Below are 7,894 nucleotides of genomic sequence, written 5' to 3'. Positions count from 1 at the left end.
AGCGACTGCCTTCGGCTCAGGTCATGATCCTGGAGTCCCGGGATCGAGTCCCGCATCGGGCTCCCTGCTCGGCGGAGGGTCTGCTTCTCCCTCTGACCCTCTTCCCTCTCATGCTCTCTGTCTCTCATTCTCTCTCTCAAATAAATAAATAAAATCTTTAAAAAATAAATAAATAAATACATAAATAAATAAAAGAAGTTCTCTAAACAGAAAAGAAATGCAGAAGGAAAGAATGCTAGAATATCCGGAAGAAAGAAAGAACAATAGAAAGAGTAAAAGTTAAAAGTAAATACATTTCCTTCTCCTCTTAAGCTTCTGAATTATGTCTGATGGTTGAGGCAAAAATTATAACACTGTCTGTTGTGACTCTAAATGTATGTAGAGGAAGGGCACCTGGGTGGCTCAGTCGGTTAAGCATCTGACTCTTGATCTCAGCTCAGGTCTTGATCTCAGGGTCGTGAGTTCAAGCTCCACATTGGGTTCAACACTGGGTGTGGAGCCTACTTAAAAAAATGTATGTATGTAGAGAAAATATTTAAAAGAATTTATAAGCAGGGGAAGGCAAAAGGATATAAAGGGATTTAAGTTTTCTATACTTCACTTGAACTGATAAAATATTGACATCATTAGATTACAATAAATTATGCATATATAAAGTAATAGCTGGAGCAACCATTAAAAAAGCTACAAAGAGATACACCCCAAATACTATAGTCCTAGGAGAATGTACAGAATGATTTTAAAATAAAAATTAAAGTTAAGGGCACCTGGGTGGCTCAGTCGGTTAAGGTTCAGTCTGCCTTCGGCTCAGGTCATGATCCCAGAGTCCCAGGATCAAGTCCCGCATTGGGCTCCCTGCTGAGCAGGGAGTCTGCTTCTCCCTCTACCCTTCCCTCCTGCCCATGATCTCTCTCTCTCAAATAAATAAATCTTTAAAAAAAAATTAAAATTAAAAAAACCCTCTCTAGATGAATAAAAATAGAATTCCAAAAATTGTTCAAGTAATCCACAAAAAAAAACCAAGAAAAATAAACAGAAGAATAAGAAATAGAACAAATAGAAAACAAAAAATAATATGGCAGATTTAAGTCCTAATATCAATAATTATATTAAATGTAAATGATCTAATCAAAAATCACGAGGTACCACTTTATAATTGTCAGAATGGCCTAGGATCAAGCATTGGTGAGGATGTGGAGAAAAGGGAACCCTCATGCACTGTTGGTGGGAATGTAAATTGGTGCAGTTACTGTGGAAGATAGTATGGAGATTCCTCAAAAAATTAAAAATACAATACCATATGTTCTAGTAATTCTCCTACTGGCTATTTACCTGAGGAAAACAAAACACTAATTCAAAAAGATATATGCACCCCCAATGTTTATTGCATCATTATTTACAATAGCCAAGATATGGAAGCAACCCAAATATTTATTAATAGATGAATGAATAAGAAGATGTGGTATATACATACAATGGAATATTACTCAGCCATAAAAGAAGAATGAGATCTTGCCATATGCAACAACACGAATGGACCGAGGAAATATTATGCTAAGTGAAATAAGTCAGACAGAGAAAGACAAATACCATATAATTTCACTTATATGTGGAATCTAAAAAAATAAAAACAGAAACAGAATCATAAATACAGGGAACAAACTAGTGGTTTCCAGAGGAGGAGTTGGAGCCAGGTTGGGGAAATAGGTGAAGGGGACTAAGAGTTACAAACTTCAAGTACAGCATAGGGAATATAGTCAATAATATTGTAATAATATTGTATGGTGACTACACTTATCATGGTGAGCATAGCATAATATACAGAATTGTCAAATCATGATGTTGTAACCTGGAACTAAAAGAACATTGTATGTCAACTATACTTCAATAAATAAATAAAAATAATTCAAAAATGTAAATGATCTAAATCCATCAATTGAAAGAGATTGGCAGGATGGATTAGAAAATATGACCCAACTGATGGGGCGCCTGGGTGGCTCAGTCGTTAAGCGTCTGCCTTCGGCTCAGGTCATGATCCCAGGGTCCTGGTATCGAGCCCCGCATCGGGCTCCCTGCTCCGCGAGAAGCCTGCTCCTCCCTCTCCCAGTCCTCCTGCTTGTGTTCCCTCTCTCGCTGTGTCTCTCTCTGTCAAATAAATAAATAAAATCTTTAAAAAAAAAAAAAAAGAAAATATGACCCAACTGAATGCTGTCTATAAGAAACTCACTTAAATATAACTATATTGATATTTCAACCTATTATATAGGTTGAAAGTAAAAAGAAAAAGACGTACCATGCAAACATTAATCAAAAGAAAGCAGAAGTGGCTGTAATAATATCAATAAAGTACACTTCAGAATGAAGAAATATACCCACAATAGGCATATTATGTAATGACAAATGGATTAATCCACCAAAGAGACATAGCGATCTTAGATATGATGAGGGCACCAAACAGTGAGCTACAAAATATGTGAAGCAAAAGGTACTAGAATTAAAAGGAGAAGTAGACAAATCCACAGTTACAGTTGGAGAATCCAATATCCCTCTCTGTACAATGGATAGAACAGCTAGACGTAGAATCAGCAAGGATATAGAACATCATCAAGTAACAGGATTTAACTGACATTTATAGAACACTTCACCCCAAAATAGCAGAATACATAGTCTTTTCAATTGCCCGTGGAATATATGCCAAGATAGGGTTATAACCAAATTTCACAATTTAAAAAACTCATTAATCAGACCTATTGGCCCTTTAAATATTTAGATATAACCATTGGGTTTATATTGGAGTTAGTTTATCAAAAGGGAAGATTTAAATTTTATTTTACTTTCATTACGAATTGATGTTGACTGCATCTTATCTGCCACAACCAATAACTCCGTTCTTCCCTTCCCCAACAGGGGGCAGCAACCTGAGACAGGGGAGGCACTCACTGTAAGCAAACCAAATTATGAAAATCTGGATTTACAAAGATGTTTTCATAAAAGATTGGCCAAAATATTGCTCTACTGGAAGCTCCCCTATTTAAGCCTAAATTCTCTTTCCTGAGTAATACTATGTACATTCTACTTCGTTTATTTATTTATTTATTCATTCATTCATTCATTCATTTTTTAGAGAGAGTGCAAGGCAGTGTGAAGGGGGAGAGAGGCAGAGGGAGAGGGAGAGAGACTATCTCAAGCAGGCTTCAGGCTCAGTGTGGAGCCCGAGGTGGGACTCGATCCCACAAACCCTGAGATCATGAGCTGAGCCAAAATCAAGAGTTGGGCACCCAACTGACTGAGCCACCTAGGCGCCCCTGTACATTCTACTTCTCTAGGCAATTTCTTACATTAAAGCTCATGTACAGCGGCTGTGATGAAAGTTTGTCATTTACCTTCTCTGGGCATGCAAACAAACTCATAAGCACACACTTGATCACCATGGTCACACAGCAGCAAGATGATGGTTGGGCCTTTTACTCAGCAAAGGATGTGGCACATACATCTCATTCCTTCAAGCTCTCAGCCCCTCTCTTGACCAGACTGTTGTGGTTATGAGTGACAGAAATTGAATTCAAACTTGCATAAGCAAAAGGGAGGAATTTACTGGAAGACTCATAAGGCCAAACTGTTGGCAGGACGAGGCGTGCTGTGGCATCATAGATATCTTTGCTTACCCAGATCGTAACAGAGCATCCAGTTTGCTGAATGACTAATATATATATATATATATATATATATTTTTTTTTTTTTTAACAAAACTGGGCAGCTCATTCCAGGTGTAGACAATGAGGAGTTGGAGCCACCAGTGGACTCAGTGATGTGCGTGAAGTAGTGACTGGCCTAGCACAAGAAATTGCTGAAGTTCGCCAGGGAGAATGAAGAGGCCTGTCTCTAGGATTGGGTCACACTTAACATTTAACCGCATTCTCTACTCCCTAGTGTGGTTTCCTTGTTTTGGGAAAGATAAAACTCCAAACAGGAAGTATCATGTCAATCTAAATAGTGATGTAAATTACGACTACATATCAAATGAGTTATATCCCAGAGATGTCTTTGGAAAAAAAAATTCCCATCTGGGGAGTTTGCATCAGGATTGAAAAAATGAACAATCAAGACACACACAAGGACCCTTCTCCTTTCTCCCTCGAACAAAGAGAGAAAATGATAGCCAAATGACTTTTTTTTTTTTTCCATTTAATTATGGGAGAAAATTTACCAGTGAGAAGAAAATGCCCTTTGCCCCAGAAAACAACGTGTCCATGCACTGGGCATTCTGGGCAACTGCAGAACCAGGCCCAGGCCTCTCAGCGGACTGTTCTATGGTCAGGACAGGAGAGTAGTCTTTCCACGAAGCAGTCATCCCTCAGATCCGTGCCTGCCCCAATTTCCTCTTCTTTCCTGCTTCTCCATCCCCCTAAGTGTATTTTCTAGGAACATTTCATGAGCCAGGACCCGTGCAGCTGCACTAGATTAGCTGCAATAGAAACTCTTCCTCTGGGGCGCCTGGGTGGCTCAGTCGGTTAAGCGACTGCCTTCGGCTCAGGTCATGATCCTGGAGTCCCGGGATCCAGTCCTACGTCGGGCTCCCTGCTCAGCGGGGGGGTCTGCTTCTCCCTCTGACCCTCCCCCCTCTCATGCTCTCTCTCTCTCTCATTCTCTCTCTCAAATAAATAAATAAAATCTTTAAAAAAAGAAAAAAGAAAAAAGAAACTCTTCCTCTGGGGCGCCTGGGTGGCTCAGTCGGTTAAGCGACTGCCTTCGGCTCAGGTCATGATCCTGGAGTCCCGGGATCGAGTCCCGCATCGGGCTCCCTGCTCAGCAGGGAGTCTGCTTCTCCCTCTGACCCTCCCCCCCCTCATGCTCTCTGTCTCTCATTCTCTCTCTCTCAAATAAATAAAATCTTAAAAAAAAAGAAAAAAGAAACTCTTCCTCTAGAGAGAGCAAAATAAGTATCTGTCTTTGGTTCTCACCAGGACCCAGCTGGGTGGATCCTTTGGAGCCCATACGGCCTGAGGCACACACTGGTGTAATTTTGCCTGTGACATTCAGGCAACACAAGATAAATTTCATCTACTCCTCATCCATTCTCTCTCTCTCTCTCTCTATCACACACACACACAGGCACGCTCATGAAAAAGAGAGAATAAGAGCTTGCCCCCCACCCCCCAAACTAGTTTAAGAGGTGAGCTGAACAGCTGTGTGGGGTGTGTTCAGTCCAGATGAACCAGTAAACGTCACAGGAATAACAGGTCCCACAAGCATCTCCTCACATACCCAGTAAATGGAAACTGGTCCCGCTCCCACAGAAGAAGAAGACGGTGCCTTGAGTGGGGAAAAATGGTCCTCATGGGCACCGGCTCCATCCACACTAAATGAATCATGAAATTTTATTTAAATGAGTATTAGTTTGGATGGAGCTAAATTATTAGTCTGCCTCACATTCCTGGGTCAAGCCCGGGACCCAGCATGCCCTTCCTCTTATGACGGCTCACGTCTGAGCTAACACTTCAGGAAACAAAAGGAAAATCCTGTTTTCTTTTGTAGCTGTCCAAACTAAGAAAAAAAGAAAAAGGTCGAGATGATTTAGAACTGTGTAATATGTTGAGAGTCACTGCCCAATTCTCAAAAAGTCCTTTATTTTTAACAAAGGGGAGTTAGAACATTTCTTTAAAAAGTGACCTCCTCTAATTGATTTAAAATACCCTTCAGATTCAAATTGGAAATTGAGTGTATGCTCAACATGGCTGATGGTATTGGTTCAATTGGGCAGCCATCTGTGGATCCATACTTCACATCTTGCCTCACATTCATTTCATGTGGGTTCACATGTAAAAAAAACAAACACAAAAACATTAAAAGAAATTGAGAGAGAAATGTTTTTTTATAACCTTCCAGTGGGCAAAGAATATAAGGAATTAAAGGATAAACAAATGACTTTTAAATACATAAAAAGATATTCAAATTCATCCATAATAAGAGAAAGGCAAATGAAACTATATGGAGAAGTGATAGAAGTCTGTAAATCCTGTGTTCCATTCTACCCTGGAAATCTTATAAATATTGGCAAAGGTTATTATGCTGGCTTTTCATAGAACATTCCATGGGATGTGGCCTACACCACTTTATTTGGCTATTCAAGGAAAGATTGACTTCAGATGGCTGAGGGCCTTGATTGCAATTTAGATTGTAATTCAAAACAGGAGAACATATTCCTACTAAATTAATGTTCTATAGAATAAAAATTAAGAATAGTTTTCTAGTATCTTTTTACATTGTATTACTAAGCTAAAATGCAGGCTAAAAAACAGCATATAGAATATACCAATTTTGTGTATATATATATATTTTTAAGATTTTATTTATTTATTTGACAGAGAGAGACAGAGACAGTGAGAGAGGGAACACAAGCAGGGGGAGTGGGAGAGGGAGAAGCAGGCTTCCCGCCAAGCAGGGAGCCCGATGTGGGGCTCTATCCCAGGACCCTGGGATCATGACCTGAGCCGAAGGCAGATGCTTAACAACTGAGCCACCCAGGCGCCCCCCAATTTTGTATATTTTGTATGCCAAGGAAAAAATTGGAAGAACATAGACCAAAATGTTAATGGTGGTCATCTCTTATCTAGTAAAATTATAGTTGATTTTTAAAATACTTTTCCTGTTATTCTTTTATATTTCTTTTTCCCAATATTTCTGCAATGAGCACATGTACATTACTTGTGTAAAAAAAAATATGCACATTAATTAAAAAAAAAAATCTCTCCCGGGAAAGAGTGCATGATACATTTCTCCAAGCCAAGACTCAAAACAGATTTCTAACAACCACATGGAATAACTTAAAAAGAATGGAGGAAGTGTCTTTATGTTGATTAAGTGAGAACTTTCTCAACTTGTTTGTCAACTTAGGAGATTAATATAGGATAGAACCACTACAACAAGAAATTAATATAAGATGTAGTGAAATAGTTTCTCAAATCATTAATGTTGACTTCCTAAAAAATCTTTGTAGCACCCGTAAAAGGGAGCCTGTGGTTTTAAACAGCTCTTGAACTTGCTCTCTGAGAAATTTAATCTGTAGGCCTGTGTTTAAACGCACAGAATATTATTATGTAACTAAGCAGCTGGGAAGATTAATTGTGATTAAAAATAAAAAGGGAAAACACACAGTACACCAAGGCAGGACTGTTTAATGAGAAAAGGGTAACTTGAAAGAAAACAGTATTTGTACAGAGTAATGAAAAGTCAACCCACAGACTTATCAAATAAGAATAAGACATTGTATCTCATATTTGACTCAAAAGGTACTGCTTATCCAAAGAAATGATTACGCTGGAATTAATGCAAATACTATCCATGAGCATATACACAGAATACATGTATTATGGACCGTTTGCAAAGTGTTTGTTTTCAGATTTCACGCCCATTCTTAAAAGCCAAACACCTGACTGTGTCTGTGATTTCTTTCCTTCCTCACACCCTCCTTTGCAGGGATACCCAACAACCTCGTTTCTTGAACGCCATGGGCACTGCCTAAGCCACCACACCTTCGACATGCATTTCCAGTTCAGCCTGCACGTACGAGCCTCAATGTGTTCACATTTCCTCAGAGCCCAGCATCCCGCCTCATACTACAGCGTGTTCATTCAGATACAAAGATGCATGGAGCAGCATCAGGATTTATGGGAGGTTCTGGGGATGAATAGAAAGATGAATAAAACATTGTCATGCGCTCAAAGAACTTGGGCCGAGCGAGGGACCGACATACCAACAATAGTTACAAGCCGGTTGGCTTTGGTGGAGAAAGGGGGGGCATGCTTGTGAAGCCAGCCTCAGATTGGTGACCGCTTGTCATGGACCCACAGTCCACAAATTCTCCAGCAAACATGAGTGCTTAGAGAGTAAGCGA

Source organism: Leptonychotes weddellii, chromosome 4, assembly GCF_054177405.1.
Source record: "Leptonychotes weddellii isolate Sample4059 chromosome 4, ASM5417740v2, whole genome shotgun sequence".
In the NCBI taxonomy this organism is placed as follows: Eukaryota; Metazoa; Chordata; class Mammalia; order Carnivora; family Phocidae; genus Leptonychotes; species Leptonychotes weddellii.
The sequence above is the reverse complement of the archived record's forward strand: the minus strand, read 5'-3'. Positions refer to the sequence as shown.